General features: G+C 41.6%; 1 protein-coding gene across 1 annotated transcript in view; it reads right to left on the bottom strand.

Annotated features, from left to right (window-relative positions):
- PCDH9 (protocadherin 9) overlaps positions 1 to 21935 on the bottom strand; it is a 733344-nt gene that overhangs the window by 18764 nt on the left and 692645 nt on the right. The gene's annotated exons all lie outside the window — the stretch shown is intronic.

Here is a 21935-nt window from a genome sequence, read left to right as displayed (position 1 = left end):
ACAGAAAACATCAGTTGTAACATTTCTATCCGATTTCTACACAATTCCGGTCAATACACTAATCTATACAATTTAGAAATCCTGTGTTTATTAGAAGCTACTAAAAAGGTAAAATATATGTTATATTACTGAAGTACAATCCATGTGTGATCTCTGTTCAGCTTTGCTTACCATGCTTTTTATTCAATGGGTTCATGTGATTTTTCTTGATCAAGCAGCTCCTGTGTTTACATGTACTACACTATAGGCCCCCTAAATAACGCCTGCTGTCTATATATCTGCACCTTCTTCAGCTTTATTTTTTGTTTGTTTTACAGACACTGGGGGTCATTCCGAGAATTGTAGCGGCGTGGTAAAACATTGGCGGTAATGGAATCACTAGCACATTCGCCGCATATTCAGAGTTTGGAGGGAAAGCAGAGGAAAAACTCCAGCACTTGGCTGGATGTTTTTTTCTCCACCTTACCTCCAGAAATGCGAGGAATTACCATTGGTGGACTTACCAGCAGTGATAATTCCTACAAAACACCAGTAGATGCCTATATATATACATAATATCGCTTTAACAAAAATCGCATAATCCGGTGGATTTGCTGCCAATCTGAGAGGCGTTTACAGTAACTGAACATGGCAAAAATGCCACAGGAAATTCTGCCATACTCATAACGAGGCCCTCTGTCCATTTGCAACTCTCTCTCCCTCTGCATGCCCCCTCCAATCTCCGCTTCTTACGGTTGCTTTCTGTTTGTGTCTGACCCTCTCTTTTGCCCTCTCTTATCTTGATGTCTCTCTTTTGCTATTACTTGCTTTCTCTCTCTCGTTTTCTTTTACTCGTTCATGCTTTCTCCTTCTCTCTCTTTCTTCGACCTGTATACCCCTTCTCTCTCTATGTATGTTTCACTCTTTTTTCTCACACTTTATTCTTTACACACTGTGTATATGTCTCCTTTTAATGCTAACATGTTAAATTACTCCCTCTGTCTCTCTCTTTTGCTATTACTTGCTTTCCTCCTTGTTAGGGAGAATTCTCTGTTTAGGCTGAATTTCCTAACCTAGTGAGTCCCCCAGCGGCTTTGCTGGATTTCTGGAGTTTGTTTTTTCCATCCTGCCAAGAGTGAGACTCTTTTCCTCCCACTCTTGGACATGATTTGTGGTATTTCTTTTTTTTTTTTGTTTCATAATTTTTTATTATTCAAGATACAGATATTATTACATATGTTAGCACATTACAGACTTTGAGTATATCTGGTAAGCATAGAGAATGAACAAAGATAATAATTTTCAACAAGAAAGGGTATAACCATGTAGAAGATATATGAAATTAGATGCATTAAATTGAACAAGAATGGAGTAGCAATTGTAGAAAGTACTGATTAAACCTGGATTAGTATAATATATATCTGTAATGAGTAACTGATATGGAGGTATGAGTAGAGAGATGGGGAGACAAGACTGGGTAACAGACAGCTGACAAACTAGGTACAGAAGGGAGCTAGGTGGAGGGGGGGGGAAATGGGTATAAGATAATTATTGCATAAAACTGATTCTTATCTTACATTGATAATTAAAAACAAGCATTATTACATAAATATAATCATTCGATTCGTAACGTATGCATGAGAGTGTATATTCAGGAGCCATGAGCCGTCGCATTGAAACAGTTGAGATAACATGTGAAATAGTGCCATTTAGCGTTGTATTTAGAGATTGTATTGAGATTTTTTGCCATGCACATTTCCAATTTGTGAGTTTGACATAAAGCATTCCACCATGCTCTGGTAGAGAGCGATCGAAAGTCTTTCCAGTTTGCAGTGATACATTTTAATGCTATACATATGAGTAGGTCGTATAATCTAGCAGAGTCCGATGGAATTTGTGTTGTGATGGCTACACTTCCTAAGAATATGCTTAAAGGAGAAAATGGAACACTTACAGAGAAGATGCGCTGAATACATTTCCAGATATCGTACCAAAATTTGACAATATATGAACATTCAAAGAACATATGCATATAAGTGGCAGGAGAAAGGCCACATGACCAACATTTAGCGTCGTAGTTCGGGTTAGTCTTCGCTAATTTATCCGGAGTAATGAATGCTCTATGTATAAAGAAATAGTAGTGTTGTGTAATGTTAGCTGAGACTGATACTTGTTTGATTTTAGAAAACAAGCGGTGCCATATGTGGTCCTCAAACTTATATCCTAAGTCAAATTCCCATTTGAGACGAATAGGACAAATATTAAATGTTGAGGTAAGCATATTATATATTTTTGAGGCTCTGACCTCACCTGTCATGGTTAGCTGTAGTAGTCTAAAGGCGTCTGGGGAAAGAATCTTATAGGAGAAATGATTTAGTGCATCAAGGCAGGAGTTGATTAACTTATTGTAAAACTGAAAGTCAGTCTTGGGTATGTTGAATAAGGTAGAGAATTGTTGGAAGGAGAGAATAGAAGGACCATCTACAATGTGTTGGATGAATCTAATTCCCTTTCCAATCCATGCTTTACGATTGAGGATCTTTTTATTTATGACAATATTTTTATTATGCCATAGTAAAGGGGATAGATGTTTATTGGGATTTTTAGTGTGGGGGAAGAGAAAGGATTGTAGCGCTGAAACGGATGCTTTAATAGGTTCCGAAATGTTCCTAGGAGAATACTTAAATATGTATATATGGTCAGTGATATCGTGTGGATGAACTATATGTTTCTCTATTGTACACCATATAGGGATATCTGCAGATTCGGGATCTGTGAACCATTGGCGAGATTGTTTTATGAGAAATGCAGAGTGGTATAGCTTAAAGTCAGGGAATTTAACACCACCCATTTCATAAGGTGCTTTGAGTTTAGTTAGCGCAATTCTTCTGCTTTTTCCTATTCCCCAAAGAAAATTTAGTAGTATGGAATATATAGATTTGAAAAAGGAAAGGGATAGTGGAACGGAAAGGAGCTGAAGATAGTAAAGTACAATAGGGGACAGCATCATTTTGATAGTATCCAACCGCCCCCACCAGGAGAGGTAAAGAGGGGACCATTTGGATGTAAGGTCTTTCAGGGTGTCCAATAGTGTTTTTGTATTGAGTTTGATGGTTTCTTGAATTGTAGGGGCAAAACGAAGTCCTAAATATTTGATGGATCCACTACACCATTTGAGGCCAAAAGATTCAATGTCATGCTTGAGGCAATAGGGATTTAGTGGCATAATTTCTGATTTTTGTCTGTTAAGTTTATATCCTGATACATGACCAAACTGAGATAGAGTTTCTAAGAGGTTAGGTATATGGAATTTAGGGTTTTTGATCAGGATAAGAATGTCGTCTGCATAAGCAGCAATTTTGGTTATTGAGGTGCCTACTTGAATCCCTGGGATATTTTTGTTTAATCTTATTGATTCCAGCAACGGTTCCAGTGAGAGAATATATAATAGCGGTGAGAAGGGGCAACCTTGCCGTGTGCCCCTGAGTAAGGTGAAGAATGAAGAGGTTTGTCCATTTAAATATATAGCGGATTTGGGGGCTGAGTATAGAAGTTTTACCAGTGAGATAAATTTCTCACCAAATCCGTGCCAGCGTAAGGATTGGAACATGAAATTCCAGTCTACACGGTCGAACGCTTTTTCCGCGTCCAAAGCGATGGCAGCATATCCTTGTCTGTCTTTTTTGTTCTTAGCTACTAGACTAAAAGCATTCAGTAGGAGTCTAGCATTTGAGGATATATTACGTCCTTTTACATAACCTGTTTGATCTGCTTTAATCAAATTTGGGAGGGAAGATTCGATTCTATTAGCAAGTATTTTAGCGAAAATTTTGCTTTCTATGTTGATTAGAGAAATGGGTCGGAAGTTACTGGGGAGGGACGGGTCTTTGTCGGGTTTAGGGAAAATGATCAGTAGAGCTTCTGAAAATGATCCAGAGGTGGATTTTTGCGATATAAAGTATGAAAAAAGAGTTTTGAGTTTTGGTGTCAATATATGGGATAAATTGATGTAGAATTCAGTTGATAGTCCATCTGGACCGGGTGCCTTGCCTTTGCCCAGGCTGTGGATGGCTTTAGTGATCTCTGAGGAGGTAATTTCGCTATCAAGGTGAGAAAGGTCTGATCTAGGGTATGAAGTACGACTAATGTTTTTAAAAAAGGATTCAATTTCATCTTTTGGAATAGAACATTCTGGAGTGTATAAATCCGCATAAAATTTTCTGAAGCATTCTAGTATAGCGTCAGGACGGTGATGAGATATGCCTTGAGTGTCTTTGATATGTGATATTTGAACTCTTTCTTTTTTAGTTTTTAAATATGAAGCCAGCACCTTGCCCGCTTTGTTTGAAGTTTGGTATATTTTTGTTTTATATTTGAGTATGGTTCCTGCTGCGAGTTCTGTAATTTCTTTGTTAATTTCAAAACGTAATTTTATTACTTGTCGTAAGTTTGTTGAGTTGGTGTCTGCGTAATAGCTTTGTTCTGCAAGGGTGAGTTTCGAGTAAAGGTCATCTATATGTTTTTTCCTAAGTTTTTTGTTCCTACCGGAGAGGGCCATTATGTGACCTCTCATGGCGGCTTTGAATGCATCCCAATTATTGACAACCGAGGTATCACCATCAAGATTGTTAGCAAAGTATTGTTGAATGAAGGCTTGAACTGATTGGTTAAACTGTGGATCATTTAGAAGGAAGTTGTTGAGTTTCCATCTAGTAGCAGTTTTGTTCGTTTCAGCAAGGCAGAAAGAAGTAATAACCGGTGCATGATCTGATATGATAATATTAGCGATTTTAGAGTCTATAATGGATCCAGATAGGGTTTTGGTTGCAAAAATATAATCCAACCGTGATAGTGTATTATGTGGGGGTGAATGGAAGGTATAGTCTAGTTGTGTGGGGTGGGATAGTCTCCAGGTGTCGATTAATCCTGTCTCCGCTAGGCATTGAGTAAAAGATTTATGAGATTTATTTGGTATGAATATGCAGTTGGATTTTCGGTCTAAAAAAGGATCAAGGACCTGATTGACATCTCCGCACATTATCAGATTGATGAAGTTATTTTTGAGTATCAATTGTTTGATTGCGGTCCAGAAAGGGGGATCTGGTAGTGTGGGACCATATATGTTGAGAATAGATACTTGTGTGGAGTCAATTAAAAGTTTTACCCAGACCCATCTGCCATTTGTATCTGCATCTTGATCGAGGATTTTGCAGGGTTGTTTTTTACTAATTAGTATAGCCACTCCATTTTTCTTGGAGATTGCAGGACTAGAAATAACCTCTTTAACCCAAAGAGATTTAAGTTTCATAGATTCTTTGTTAGATAGGTGTGTTTCTTGCAGGCAGGCTATTGTTGGCTTATATTTGTTTAAATGAGATAATACTTTGCATCTTTTGATAGGATTTTTACATCCTTTAATATTCCAGGTTATACACTTGAAGGTCATTTAGTCAGATACATAGTGATAAACATGCAACATACGACTGCGATACGATAATAGAATCAGATCTTTAGTAATGTTGTTAAAAACATATATACCCAGGTAATGACACAAAAGGATTGAACATTGAGGGTCTGGAAGGGGAGAAAGGGGTTTGATCCCATTTTGGGATAATTTAGGCAATGAAATACAAAAGGTTGTGGAGATCAAACAGGACATAGGATAAGGATTCAGGAGAAAAGAGATAACGGGGATAGGTATCGCCAACTGGGTCGCCAAAAGGAAAAGAGCGACCATCAGTGGAAGAGGGACACCCGAACGGCATCCACCCCATTTTGTTAGAGCAATTGGGTTATAGCTGCATTAGGTAATTACTAGTATAAACATACAATATAATAAAACACCTTTATCACGAATTGAAAGCTAGACTTCAGGTTGTAGTTGATGTGCTTGGCGGATTGGAGGTATCCATACCATCACACTTTAGGGTTTGTATGAAAGATCTTAAATCAGCTGGATCATCAAATATAGCTGTGCGACCCTCATGTGTTATCTTGAAGGAGCATGGGTGGTATAAACCATATCGGATATTTAATTGTTTTAGAGCAGGGCGGAAGGATAGAAAAGTCTTTCTTCTCAGAGCCGTGCTTCTGGCTACATCCTGTGAGATATATAGTTTACTGCCATGCCAGATAAGTGATTTACGCTCCCTTGCTGTTGAAACAATGAGTTGTAGTTGGGAATATTCCAATAGGTAGAATATCATTGTTCTCGGCAGCTGACGAGATGTGGAGGAAGTTGAAGGTTGACCTATTCTATGGGCCCGTTGTATGTTGAATTTTGTGTCCAAGGGCAAATGTAAAATAGCTGGTAAAAATTTTTGTAGGAAGGTAATAGGGTCGGATCCTTCAGCACCTTCTGTTAAACCTGAAATGCGGAGATTATTGCGCCTGCTGCGATTTTCCAAGTCTTCGTTGTGCCTTTGGAGGTCTTTAATAGATTTTTCTAACTGTGCTACTTTAGGGGATAAGTCTTCAAGCACTCCAACTCTTTTCTCTACCTCTTCCACTCTGTTATTAACACCCATCCACTTTTCATCAAGTTGCTGTAGCTTAGTATTGGTGTTTTCCATGAAGGGTTTAAGTGCCCTAATTTCCGCTAGGATGACTTCAATAGCAGGATCAGAGATTCCTAGTGGGGGTGGTGATTCACTTTTAGGTCTTTTCAGGTTTGTTGTGGAGGAGGTGGCGTCTTTAGCAGAGGGTGCATTTTTTTGGTTTGTTTTATTTGTTGCCATAGTTGGAGATTGTAAAGTAGACTTTGTCTTTATAGTTTTTATTACTGCGTCAAGTTGTAGATGAGTTTGAATATGACAGCTCAGTGGATAGTTTGCTTAGTTATATTTCCTCCTTGTTATAAAAAGATAGAGAGGTTTGTTGATTTGAGGGCTTGAATTGAAGGCTTGAAGACGTTTCGCAGAGACTCTTTATAAATATCATTTAAGACAGCCTGCAGTATACAATTATTACATCCATATTGTTTGTACTATGTTACTCTTATGTAAAGAGACCAAAATGGAAGCATAGAAGAACAATAAGGCGTATACTACAGAAATTTTTTGAATATGTTTCACAGGTAATGTTGGTAGCAGCAATCTTTCTGTGCAGTGTATTATTTGAAGAGGAGTCCACCAGTTTAGTAATAGAGGTGAGGAGTTTGGGGGCTGGGGAACATTAATCCAGGCTGTGGAGCTTACTGATAGGGATTGTTGAAGCAATTGTGACTAAAAATTTGAGAATACTGTTTTTATTTGTATTGATTTTCTGCATATATTCCTCAACATTTGCTTTCTCCCCTTTTAGCAATCCCTTCTCCCTCCACTCCTCACCTCTCCACTTTCTTTCGCTTTGTTTCTCCTTTTTGATTTAGAATTCTTCCTCAGCAATCTTTTTTTTTTTTTTTTTTTTTTTTTTTTTTTTAGAAGTGCCCACCAGGTGGCAGCGTCGTCTTGGGCACCCGTAGTATTAGGCCCAGGCCGGCGCGTCACGTGAAGCGCGACGCCGACCTTTACTTCATGCAGGGCGGCGCTTCTTCCACACTCTCTCGGAGTCTTGTCAGTGCGCGATGCTGCGAGCCGAGCGGCGCCTCCAGCTGTTCGGAACGGCGCTGAAAAACACCCGGTTGTGTTCCAGTCGTTTCGCGGGATACGTGCAGGGAAAAAGGTAAGTTTTATTTATATATAAGTATGCCTAATGCATTTGTTTAAGAAAATTATGAGGCGGAGTAGCGCGGTCAGGCGGCCATCTTCTTCGGCGCTTAGCCACGCCCCTCCGATTTGTGGTATTTCTTTGAATGTTAATGTGTTCTATGGGCTATGGGGTCTTTTACTCCATAGGGCCTCATGTGTTTTGATATGTGTGTTACACAGCACCTTCCGTGCCGTAACACTGGGGTGTCCTAGGTGACCCCCACCTTAGACTCCATACCCCGGGACTGACTACTGTCTCCCAGGGCATGTAAAGTCACCATTGGCTTTACTAGACCTAAATTTACTAACAGAACTAGTACAAACCACCCTATTGTGGACGTACTGGTAGGGGTAATTCGATTACCCCTGGGTCTGTTGTTCGAGGGGGCACTGTCCCGTCCCCCCTTGTCGAGGTTTGGCTGGTGGCAGTGGATACTACTTTTTTTATTCGACCGCAAATATATTCCTATGGGATTCTTCCCATTGTTCGAGGCTAATACTTTTTCACATTAGTCTGTAACATACCGCCGGTTTATTTGTCTTAAATAAATTCACCGGTTGGTATTTTCTGCCAGAACTCATTTTTTTAAAATGGCGTATGTGTTCGCCTCTGTAACTCCAAACCAAAGGTTGAGCCCTTTGTTCCACTTTTGGCGGGATTCTACACAGAAGCCTCCAAAAGTGGTGCCACTCTGTCTGGGTACCAGATGGGGTGTGGGAAGGGGTTTAGGCACCCTGGACTGAGTTGCCTTGCCAACTCAGGTCGCACTCTTGTGTGATTGGCCCAAGCGGTGAGCCGCCCCGCTCACCACTTAGCATGTTTGAGTGACAGCTAGGCTGAGTGAATGGGGGTTTTCTGCATAAAAGCAGGGCTTTTGGGACTGGAACTTCAGAAGTCGCCACAGGACCTAAGAATCCGACAAGGGTAAAGCTGAGCCGACCTGCAACGACGACACCTCCGGTGGAGCCCTGCTGAACCGACTCACCACTTCCCAACGACAGAGGAGATCTCTCTGCTGGAGAGTCTTCTTCCCCTGACTGGTGGGAACAACCAGTCCCTTGCTTTTTCTTCACTTCCAGGACGTTTAGTGGTCGAATTGCCTGTGCTGAGCACACCGGCAACTGGATAGCCGCTAACCACTGTACCGCAACCAAAAGATGGTGCCTTGTGACAGAGCACTCCGCGGCTGGTCTCTTCCCTGGTGGTGCAACGATCTTCAACTTTCCTCGACGACGAGATCCTCTCATCTTCTGGCAAAGCCCCGACTTGCATCCACCACCAGGAACAACTGCCCCCGCCGTGCTGTCTCTTCACTTTCAAGGTACTGTGTCCGCCTGGCTTCCCTTGTGACGGTTAGCGTGGGGTGTCTTAAATCCTTACCTTTCCTCTGGGTCGCCTCCAGACCTTCTTAACTTTTGTTCTAAACTGGTCCGACCTTGTTGTGACATTTTGCTACAAAGACTTGAAGTGCATTTCCACTGTGGTATCTTTTGGGACAAGTCGCCTCGCCTCTCTCCGAGTGGGCCTGGCATCTGAACTTTGATCTACAGCAGACCCTGCCTTGCTTGCCTTGCATTTGTTTTGTAAAAGTGTTGGTACTGAGTTGGTTTCATACCCAGCCTTTTTCTCTCCCTTTCTAACGAATATTAGAGTGCCATCTGGGTTAAAACACTCACCTCTGTCTGCAAATAAGTGGTGCTGTTGAACCTAGACTTGGCGAAATATTGTTAGGGGATTGATATATACGTATAGTAATTGTGATTGAAGTTGTTTGGCATATTAGTGCCAGTGTGTTTTTCATAGATGTGTTTTGAAATAAATAATTATATATCTTTACACCCAAGCTCTGATCAGTGTCTGCTTGTTCTACTGTGTAAATTGCCCTATCTTGTATACTCCAACTACTGCCTTAACTCGTCTTGAGAGAAGTCTGACTGCTCAGCCACAGCTACCAAGTAAATCTGGGTGGTGCAGACTGCTACCAATTGGGTTTACCGCTAACTCCTGTAGACTTGAACTTTTTGCAGTGGTCCCAGAGGGAACTGCACAGGTTTCTGCCTAACACTCCTCTCTCTTTTTCTTTTACTCGTTCATGCTTTCTCCTTCTCTCTCTTTCTTCGACCTGCATACCCCCTCTCTCTCTGTGTATGTTTCACTCCTTTGTCTCACACTTTGTGTTTTTGTTGTGTTAGCATTGAAAGGAGTTTATTTCTGTTATTTCATGAATATCATTTCCATGAGAATTAAGTGGTGGTCAGAATTAATGGCCTTTGAGGTTAGCAACTGCCGCGAGAGCAGAGGTGAATCCGCAATGGTCACATGCATTTCTACAAAAGCACAACGAAGCGTTAGAAATAAGCCAGGGGGATAAGGAGGGGTGACACAGCTGGATAACGCTGAGTCAGCCCTCAAGTTTAAAATTAAGATGTGGACTTACAAAAAAAAAGGGTAAATACTATAAAGAATATCCTGAAATGGGAATACTTTTTAATGTGTATGTTTTTATTGCAGATTTGTACAGCAATAACTGCCAGCCAAGTTAATTTGTGGCACACCATGCGTGAATGGGGGTGGGGAGAGTAACACAAGACAAAAGGGGACACATTGCACTGTTGTTTTAAAGGAATTGGTGGATTCAGATCAGAACAGGTACAGAAGGAGAGTGGGAAGGAGTGTGCTTAATCAAACCCAGAGTGCAGTCGGTGAAGTCCTAAGAGTAGATGAAGAAACAAGCATAACTGGGCAAGAGCCACACGTCGTGGCATAAGTGGGTAGCACACTGCAATGCAAAAATAAAGCCTGGAAACTGCTGGAAACTATGGTTCAGATCTAAGTGGTCTTAAAAGACTTGCAACCTAAAATGCAGAAGCCAGAGGTACAGTGGCCCTGTGGGACAAATATGTGAAATCATTTAGGATTGATGAACCTATGTTTTCATGTAGTTACATTTATAAAGAATCATAACAAATTCCTTTCACTGTATTAGCCCTATATCTGTTAATCTTGCTTGCCCATTTTACGCAACTTACCTGACACAGGGCCTCATCACGAGTTGGGCTGTCTCCCGGCTGTAATACAGCCTGAAAGTAATAGCCCTAGCACTGATTGGTCGGCGGTATTACCGCCGGATCACGGGTTGGGTGTTAACAGTAAATCCCCATTCCACATTGGGTCCATTGGATTCAATGGGGCATTTTCAGCACTAATTATGCGGACTAATACAGCCAGCGGTAATACAGCAGAAAACAGGGGATTTTCACCTCCAGAGAAAGGCTGGAGATAAAACAGCCCATTTAGCGCCCAACTCGTGATAGGGCCAGCCCTTAAATGTGGCTGTAATACCGTTAACACCGCATTTAAGGGCTACAGCCCAACTCCTGATGAGGCCCTGAGTCTCTTAACATGAAAATAATGGGCTTAATATATATTTAAATTAGCTGCTTAAAAGAGAGAAAAGCTGAATTAACAGCTACAGTTTTCCAAGGTATAGTTCTAGTTTCTGTATATCAACAGAATTACATGAGGAAGGCATGTCTAATCTGGTCTCCTCCTACCCAGCGTTCATTATGACAAGATGGCTAGGTTTCCACCCCTTCCTCTCCGAATCCCCCCCCCAACTGCATAAAACAGCCACAATGCAGTATGGGGGATTCTGACATGGGCTAGGGCTACAAGCAGCAGAAATGCGTTTTATCATATAAATAATTAAACACAAACGAGCAAACCGCTGGTTCTCGACACTGCTGCTAACACAAGTGCAATTACCAGGAGCGATTGCGAGTTGAGGGGATCGCTTTAGCTTGAGTATTTGAGCTATTTTGCAGTTGTTTTGCACAGCCCTCTCGCCACGCTGCAATTATAGCTAAGTTACTGTGCATCGCTGGCATCAGAGCAGAATATGACAGGATTGCTTGGCTCCCTGACTGCACAGAAATGAGCAATGTTGCCAAGAAATCTGTCAGAAATCCAAAGTGAGCCATCAATCCAGATATTGCACAGTGCAGAAAGAAGTGATTGGCAGTTATGAATGTGTCGCAGGAGGAACCTGGGAATATTCCATTTGCTTAATCATAAAATGCACATTTTGCTTCTAGAATATTAATTTAAATCATACCATTGTCGTTAAAAGAAAATATTTAACCTAAAAAGCTTTCTTGGTACGCAAAGAGCTAAACAGGTATTTTTTTATTGAACAAATTATTTTATTTTTGTCTATTGCTAAATGTTTCTCACACGTTGTTCTAAAAGCAAGCAATAAAGTGAGGTGGAGCTGTGCCTCTCTGAGCACAGTTAGCAAGGGGTCCACGTCTGGGTTCCCCCAGGTAATCTAGGGGGACCAATCCCAAGTTCCTTACAAAAATGCAAAAAAGGTGGAAGGCGCCCCTCTCTCGAAAAAACATGGCATGATAACCTGTTCTCTGGTTTTTACCGACTGTGAGAGTCTGCAGCCATCGCTTCTAGCTCACTGTACTTTTCACAAAGGAGGAATTTCCATTTGCATATCAGTCTTTGTCCCACCCCCAAAAGGGCAGGACTGCCCATGTGGGCGGAACAAAGACTGATATGCAAATGCATATTTCCCATCTGGGAAAGGTACAGTGAAAAAAAAGCAATGGCTGCAAACTCTCAATGTGGGAAATAAACACAGAACAGGTTATCATGCCATGTTCTTTCGGGAGAGGGGCGCCTGATACCTTTTTTGAAAACATTTTGCAAGGAACTTGGGGTTGGTCCCCTTGAGTTACCTGGGGGAACACAGACGTTGACTCTCTGCTCACTGTGGTCAGAGAGGCAAAGCTCCACCTCACAGATGAGGCCCAACAAGGCTGAAACACATGTATGGGGTTTCTGTTGGTACTCTTGTTCAGAAGGGAATTGCCATAGCATTTTGTTGCTGGACTGTCCATGTGGGCGGGACAAAGACTGATATGCAAATAGATATTTCCCATCTATGAAAGTTAAAGTGAGCAAAAAGCAATGGCTGCAAACTCTCAATGTGGAAAAAAAAACACAGAACAAGCTTTCATGCGATGTTCTTTCTGGAGAGGGGCGCCTGCTACCTTTTTTAAAAACATTTTACAAGGAACTTGGGGTTGGTCACCCTGAGTTACCTGGGGGAACCCAAATGTGGACTCCCTGCTCACTGTGCTCAGAGAGGCACAGCTCCACCTCACTGATGAGGCCCAACAAGGCTGAAACACATGTATGGGGTTTCTGTTGGTACTCTTGTTCAGAAGGGAATTGCCATAGCAGCAGCTACCTTTTATGAAAAAAATGTGAAAGCAATCTTGCTGCTTCCATAAAGTACTCCAACGAGGACAGTTTGTATGGAGTATTGTCTTTCCCCTATTGATGATGAATAGGTATTAGACCGATTTAATATTGGCTCCTGGTTTGGGGTAACCAAGAGTAATTGAAATACTGGGGAGCATGTAATGTTGCTGGGGGATTGTCCGAGGATACAATGGCTGGTCTATGTTAAACAATGGCTTGCCCTTTTGCGTCTATCAGCATAGTGGCAAAACACACGGATTTTGAATGGTGAAAGTGGCCTTTCATTGATATAAATTGAGCAGGGCATAGGCAATCTCATTAGCCCTGGTCACTGGCCCTAGCTATTTAGAGCATACAATCTCAGAGGAATGGAGTCATACCTGAACATCATTGAGCCAGCCTATGCCCATGCCTTATATATGAGGCTTCACCTAGGCTGCTTACCAGTGCGGGTGCATACCAGCAAGTGGGATGGGAAGGGTAGCTCTGAGTGCCAAATGTGTGGCAAAGGAGCAGAAACAATAGACCATTTCATGCTAACTTGTGGAACCTTAAAGTAGATAAGAGTTAGGTATCTGAAACTTTTCTTGCAGTTATTTCACATCGCAACTGCTAGGGAAGCATTGCAGTTTAGTAAAATGTCTAACAACTTGAATGTGGTTTATCTTGTTTCCAAGTATATCAACAGGGCATAATTGAGGAGGAAAAGGTATTGTATGGTGATGTCCTGATGTGTATTGGGTGGAGTTGGTCAAGTGTTGTGTGACTGCCTTGGCTTGAATTTTAAATAAGATGCATTGTAATGTATGTGTTTCATCTTGTCTATATTCATTTATATTGTATTTGTATGATGTACCTAAATGACTTTCTGCCAGATAAAAGTTGTTTGTGTGAATAAACACACCACACACACACACACACACACTCCTGAAGGAGGCTCCCCTTTCCTGCTCTCTCACTTTCCCACTCTTGGATGCCAAATCACTCTGCACCAACACTTATTTTCTTACTGGCTTAGTATTCTCCCATCACCACATCTTCCTATACTTGATGTCGCTGAAACTTGGATTCCCCACATGAGGCAGCCACTGCTGCATCCTTGCATGCTGACACTGATGCTTTTTCTTGTTTCCCTTGCCTTTCTAAAAATGAGACTGCCGGTGGTCTCCTAATCAACACAGCAAGTTTTTTCTTTTGAAGCTCTTGTTGTTTTTAAACCTATTACTGTTAAACATTATACTAATTTCCCTCTTACTATCATATTCTTCTATTTCCACTGCTAAAGCTATAAAATCCATACCTGTCTTACCATTCATGATAACAAATCTTTGATTGTCACACTGGTCTTGGGCATGCTGGATGGCTCATATACTCTCCTAATGGAGTCCCACTGCAATACCTTTGCTGATCTCAACAGGGTATACATTGTTGATATCTGCACCCCCTGTAAACTGCTTTGATCCTCATCTATCTCTGTGTAACATCTTCACATGGTATCCAGGCAAATACACTTTCCATTGAATTTCCATCTTTTGTGTTTAAATGCTTTCATTGGCTAGCATCCCACCTGGCTGCTTCTATATTTTATTTTATTTTTAAAATGCTAACTAGAGCTACAATGAAAGGGAAGTATGATATGAAATAGAATCTTTGAATCAAATCCATGCTCTCATATCGGATATACATACATTATCCGATTTAGATCCAGATTGTAGTAAATTAACAATCCTCACCCCTAAATCCAAGCTTCTCCCCACCTATCATTTCAACCCCTGCACTGACCCACAAAACATAGGAGTGAAGGATCAGTGGGGAATTCAGTCTGCATATAAAGGAATACCATATATCATGAAACATATCATCCCTCCCCCCAGTCTCATTGTAGTTTTATCCATGGAGGCCCCTTCTCCACTGTATGCTATCTTGTCGACTTTCAATGTCTCACATCTGTCCTACAGTTTAGTGAGAGCACTTATTTAGTCCACATAACCACCAAGTTTCCCTTTTGTAGTTTCTGTACAGCCTTGAATATCAAGAGCATCAGTCCTAGTCTGGGTGATAGACTTCAAATGAGTTTGATCTGGTCAATTATTTCAGCCCAAAATGGCATAACTTTTTCACAGTTGTATAGATGTGTACCATATGCAAATAGGGCCCCATGGCCTTACTGCATCTCCAAACTTTGTCTGAATTAATTACTAAAATGTTCCCATTCTCCACAGCATCCAATGCATTCTGTAAAGTAAATTCTGATGGTACCATTCTACACCACATCCACATGTGTCCCGTTCCTTCAGATGTTCATGCGTCATGTGGCCTGTGGGAAAGGTCATGAGATAAAGAATTTGTACAGCATATTGTATTAATGAAAGTGTAGTATGTGGGTTACTAACATGTGGTTTTGGGGATAGGGGGTGACATTGGTAACGAACATTAAGTATAGGGGTAAATGGAATGTGCTAGATGTGTTAGACCAAAGGCTCTGAGTGTACTAATGTGCAGCAGGCACAGACACATCACCAGTTTCAGAAAATAATGCAAAATTGAAAGCTCAGCAGCAGTGCTTTGCAAGGTAGAGTGTGCAGTGTAACAGCTCAATGCGCCCTGAGAATAAATGTTCAATGTGGGGAGCAAGAAGAGAGAAAGGAGATGTAACATTATTGGGAGGCTGTGGAATGCAGAATACTGTCCAAAGGTAATTTAAACCAGGGGATGGAAAGTTACACAAGTAGAATCAGAAGGGGGCAGGATGGCTTCTGGTAGGTTGCGGCACATGGTATGAGAGATGACACCACGGAAAAAGTTCAAGGACATTTATGAGACATAGGTTCAGAGGCCGTTTTCACTGAAAGGTTTAAAAGAGGGAGAAAGGAAGAAGTAGTGATCTTGGTCCATTGGTCTTTGGCCTGCTCAGGCAAGTGTCGGGTGAGAATGACAGAGGCTGCTGGCTGGCTCACAGGAGGGGCTGTCCTGCGTAGCTGGCTCTGAGGTCTTCTCTGCTGGGCTGGTGACTGGTGCCACTGCAGAGGGAGATCTGGAAGGCTGCAATACAAATTGAGGGTGGTCTCCTGGTAGAAATAGGCCAAATTGTACTTGGTTGCAGAAAGGGCCGGGTGAGTCAAGGGCGTGATGATTATTTTGAAAAACAGTGAGCTCAGTGCGAGTATAAAAAGGTCAATGATCAATTAGGACTCTGTAGGGTCTTTTAACTGGCAACGTGTCAGACTGGACACGGAAGGGAGAACTTTTAAAATCTTTTTGGTACCAAAGGATTAACAAAGGAGCCAAACTCCAAAGTATTAGCTGGGGGGTTTCTTCATTCACGCAGAAGCGGTCCGAACCTCAGAATCACCAATCTAATGATCTCATAATCTTGTTACTAATGCAATGTTAGGCAAGGGTAAGGGAGTAACCGAGAGCTAAAACTGTGTTCATACTACATTGCTTTTAAAGTCAAAGAGTGCTAGGTCAGATGTCTAAGGTTAATGGAAAATCACTTACATTTGAACTGCTATGATGACCCAATGCTAATTGTCATCACAATTATTGTTATAAAATGTGTTTTCTTAAATGATCACATGTCTCTAAAACAAACACTTTGTGGGATACATCGACCAGCCTGCAGAATTCCCCTACTTGACCAATCTGCACCTCAACAAAATAATGGCTGCACTCTCTTTGCCAAGCACCTATGGGGCAAGATGAAACAGGGAACACACTAAGAAAGCTGCCAGTGTGTTTCCTTATGCGCACCAAAGAAGAGAATTGAAAAGCAGCGCGGCTTTGCTGCTAGCTCAGAATTGCCCATTGAAAAAAGGAAATATTTTACATTTAAAATGATGCTGCCCTGATGCTCTTTTTCATCTGTTTAACTATACACAGTCCTGATCCAGCAAGACCCAGCTATGCCCAGTCATATTAAGGTTGTGCCACAGCAAAAGAAAGAATTTTTCACAGAATGACAGGCTGTAGCAGGAAAAATATGTAAAATCACAAACAACTTTACGCCCAGCCATACAGAAAAATGCTTGACTTTTTGCTACAAAATAACCCATATCAATTCTTCAAAAGAAACCCTATCCCTCTGTGCATATGTTAGTTTCAAGGGATCTTTATTTTGACAGATGCTTGTGCATTGAAAACATGACTGGGGTTTTGGAAAGATTTAGAAAATGGATGTAAGAAAGCCGCATTTGAAAGTGACATCCAGGAAGAATTCACCACGTGTAAAAAGGGTTGCCATCGCAAACAAGAAAAATGTCTGTTTTAAAATTGTAATGATGAATAAGGCCCTGTCCTTGCCTAGACATGTAAGGGGGGGTTTGTTTGAAATCTAATATATTGGTTTATTCCAACAGCCTTGCTTTTGGCTCAAGAAAAAAAATGAATTTGCTGTACTGGGGAACCAGCAAAATAGGTTTTTAAGCCCTTGGTTTCAAAGGACATTTGCTTTCTGAGAACAGAATTTACTGCTCGCCAAAGGGCCAGCCCCTAGGAAACTATGAATGGACTAAGGGGGAGAACGGAACACACTTGTCAGACTTCCTGTCTGGGCTCTAGCCTGCTGCAATAGATTTCAGGACACTTAGGTGTGAAATTGCAAAAAAACACCTCTCATCAACTGCAACTGAGGGGCTTCAAAGCCAACTCAAGAGCAGCCTTGGCAGGATGCCCTTATTTGCTAGACAATGCTGGCCATCTGGCTCAAAAGACTATTTTATTAATAAATTTTAAAGACTTTTATCTCTGCAATTGGATAACACAGTAATGCAAAGGTTTCACAGTTTAGATGCAATTTTGGTGGCTTTAAATTAAGCCGTGGTAGCCTTCACTGGCATATTGGGGCCAGAAATGGCAGCAAATTGGATATTCTGAGGAAAGTGTATAAGGTGCCACTTTGAAATTCAATAGTAACATGCCTTATGATATTATGTACCCATGAATAAAGTTATAGAATTTTAAGTAAAATATTTCTCCATGAAAATGACGAAAAGTTATTAGACGGATGAAACAAAGTCCTACAAACTTGGGAGTTGGACCGCCCTGCTCTCTGTGAAATATGTGATCTGCCTATGTAAGGTTCAAAAGTGCCACAACTGTAAAAAGGTGCATGTTTGTGCTATAACTGGTTTCAGCAAAAGTAACTGTGGGATGATCCTATGCATTGTAAAGCACATATCATAAATATGAGGTCATGCCCCTCGAACCCAACCGGCTGACAGGAAGGCAGTAACAATCACCCCTGACCAATCCAGTTGTTATAGGCATGCCCAGCCAAAGCCTGCCCCCACATATAATCCTGTGATGTTATCCACCTTTTAAAAGGGGGGAAGCTCACAGGGACATTCTCTTCTGAAATGTCCAGCGCCTGAGAGTCCAGACATTCCAGATCCACCCTGAAGATTCCAGATCCACCCTGCATATTCCAGACTCCACTGCCAGAAAAGAGATAGTTGGTGCAGGCCCTCCTATCCAGGCAGAACCACCCTTCAGAACTAACCCCATAACAAACTCCCACTAAATTCAGGGAGAAAGGGGAAAGGTGACTGAGCCCGCTTTGGGATTCTCCCGTGACGCCTGCTTGCTCTGCTACCCTCTCCATCCAGCTGAGTTTTGCCGCTGTGCCGTGACCAGACCTTTGCCCAGCTGTCTTTTGCCAGGAGAGCCCGCTGCTGTAACCAGTGACCAGATATTGCCTCGCTGTCCAGAAACCTGGTTGGCTGTCCCAAATCCCTTACTTAAGCACTGATTGAGAGTATTTCCCCATCCCAGAGTTACACACACCCTATCTTGATACAGTGGGGGTCATTACGAGTATGGTGGTAGCCATGGAGCAATTTGCTCCATGGCTGCCTCCCATACCGTGACCGTGTCCGGTGTTGTGCAATGGGGACTTACCGGTCTAGTCCGACCCTGGCGGGACCGGTAAATCCCCATTGCACAAACCATTCCCCATTCCCATTTGAGCCCCCATAGGGCTCAATGGGAATGGGGAGGATGCAAATAATGGGCTAGCGAATGGCAAGCCCATTATTTGCGCCCTGGTCCCTTAGCGGGACCCGTTAGGGACGTGTGGTCCGACCAAACGTCCCTTGCGGTTCCCATTAGAGGACTTCGGAATCGGAACCTTCTAAGTAATACCATCCATACCCTGGTAACTTGTTGAAGATAGTCTGAATCCTCTGTGTATTCTGTTCCTTGATTTTCTCGTGTTAATGCAATTCTTCCTTTCATTTCCGTCTTGCAAAAATCCTTAATCTTATTTTGAATAAATTAATTAATTTCCACATAAAGAGACATGTGGCATGAAGGGGTTTAAGACGGCTGCTTAACCTGTGTCATGGGCAGCGCTATCTTCTTGATAATCTAGTTTAAGTAAAACTTGTCCTTTCTTTCCAAACCGATTTTCTCTGTTAACTGCTTTTATTTTCCCAAAACCGAATCTCCTTCCACATTGTAAATCTAATCCAGTTATTCAGCTAGAATCACTGTTTCACTTCTATATTATCACGGTGATGTGCATCTACCACCCAGCCTAAGAACCACATTCCGATTGTGTCTATTTCACCTGTTTCTTTTAAAAAACGTTTTTGACATTTAAACCTGTAAAAAACAAAAATGCAACTTTCCCACATGTGATTTTGGCTGCATCGTGTCTTTCAAGTTGATTTCTGAACTGTATGCCCTTTGTTGATACCTTGCCTTGTAGTTGCTAGTGGTCTTACATCGCTGATACTGTTAGAAATCATATTTACCCCATTTATTTAACTGCACATATAAATGAATTATTTAGCAATTCTGAGTGTCATTTATACAATTGCAAAGGTTTTCAAACCCGTTTTGCCTCCCATTTTGTTATTTCCGTTTGCTACCTAGTATCCCTGACTCATGGCTGCTCCTTTCTATCCACTCAATTCGATTAATGGGGGTTTGAGGGAGCATTGCTGGGGGAAATCTTAACTCGGGTGCTATCTACCCGAACAGTAAAATTGCTCCTATTCATCTGTGCTTTGGATATGTTCTAGTAGAAGGTCAAACAAGTGTATTTCATCAGTTAACGTAGTAATTATCACCCCACTGGTGATTGCTGCCCAATATTAAAATTGTGTGATTTTCTTTGAATTTAAAATAAATAAATATTGTATTCCCACCAACCGGCCTGGTTCATGGTCCATTGTGACCCGAGATATTTGTAAAAGGGGGTTTGAGACGGGATGAGTGCCAGCTCAATCTGAATTCTAGAAAATAAAGAAAAAGTATTCTAATTGAGCGCCACATCCTAGGCTAAGGGCAAGGGTCCTGGTCCGGTGTGTGACGCCCGATTGGAATCCTTAACAACTTACTACAATTATTTCCATGCTTACCAAATGTTAACTGGTTTCATTGTCTATCTGTTGTTTCAAATGAGTGAACATGAAGGTGTATTACTGTGAAAGCGTGTGGTGGTTATTTTTGTGTCTATTTTGTTTTTGGTTTATACCTAGAAGTAAGTGTGCATCGACAATGACATACGCAGTACAAGGTTTGTAGATGTCCAGCTAAGATCCTGTGGTAAAACTGTGGCAAAAAGAGAAGTGTCCGGATTTCTCCGATAGGCCCTAATAGTTTACCCCATGTGTATTTTGGGTTTGTGCCCCAGCTCTTATCTGTGCCATACTTCTGTGTTCAATCAGTCTTCAGTCCCTTCCAACTGAACTGTTGCCTTGCATTTCCTCCTCATGAACCATATTTTCCTGTTTTCTACCCTACTTGTGTCAGTTATGATTGTGCCACCCCTGCCATGCTTGATGTGGCCATACCCCCTGTGACCATTTCCCTCCACACCTGTTCTAGAGTCGCCTCCATCACTCTATCACCCTTTGCACTCTATCCTTTTCCCACTGCCTCCTCCTCCAATCACTTACCTTCTGTGCCTCATCTCTCCTGTGCCTCGTGCCTCTTTTTCCAAATCCACCTATTATACTTGTTCATGTCCCCTGCACTCCCCCTATTGTACAGTAAATGTGCTGAATCCCCCTATGTGTTCCTTGTGCTCCTTACACATGCCCCTTGCCATGGACTCCTGCTTGCTGTGTCATTTTCCTCTGCAGACCTCTTCACCAAAGAAAAGCCAAACAGTTTCGGTTCATCAATGCTGATCATTTTGTATTTTTATTAGTTTAGTAATGTCAAGCACCAAATGGTGCATAAGAAATGGCTTTTGATATAGGCCTTGTTTTGCAAAACCGTTCAGTTTGTGCCGAATGACCACTAGGGAATGCATTAGTGGTTGTGGTATATTCAATAATTGACATTAGCACATGGAAATCATTATTGACTTCTTCTGAGTCAATCAGAATGTTCAGTCTGCAGTCAACACCAGTCATTGATTGCACTCCAAGCATTCTCATTTCAGAAGCAGACAGGGAAACAGGAACGTTAGATTCTCTGCATGCCTCTGCATTTAGGAATCGGCCATGCCAAGTCCCAGCAAGGTTACCTTCAACTATACACTTAGTGCCTGATTTTCGTTTTTCCAAAGGAAAATCCCATATACATGTGCTTTGTAAATCAGGTCCTTAATCTCTACAAGTGACTGTTTTCAATGTTTTTCACTGCACCTGAAAACCAGAGGCAATATCCAATTTCAGGTGTTAGCTTGACATTACACCCAGTGCACGCCCAGTTAAAAGCAACCGAGCTTAGAAATGAAATGCTTCCGTTATGAAGACAGACTTGTTATTGAAATACTGTACAATGTCATTTTATCTGATTTACTAATATTTGTCCATTTACTTTACTCACTGTTAAATGAGGCTATTTTACTTCACCAGCACAACCTATATTCATAGTATCACTGGGTGCTGATAGCTTTATTGAACTCGAGAGAGGTAATTATTGCTTTGGATACTAACACGTCCATAACATTTGGGGCCAAAGGGAACCTAATCCCATGATCATACCCTCTTCCCCACTCTAGAAGGCTATATTGTTACCTGTTTTAACATATCCCA

This window comes from Ambystoma mexicanum, chromosome 7q, assembly GCF_040938575.1.
Source record: "Ambystoma mexicanum isolate Mex_15411 chromosome 7q, UKY_AmexF1_1, whole genome shotgun sequence".
In the NCBI taxonomy this organism is placed as follows: Eukaryota; Metazoa; Chordata; class Amphibia; order Caudata; family Ambystomatidae; genus Ambystoma; species Ambystoma mexicanum.
The sequence above is the reverse complement of the archived record's forward strand: the minus strand, read 5'-3'. Positions and strand labels throughout refer to the sequence as shown.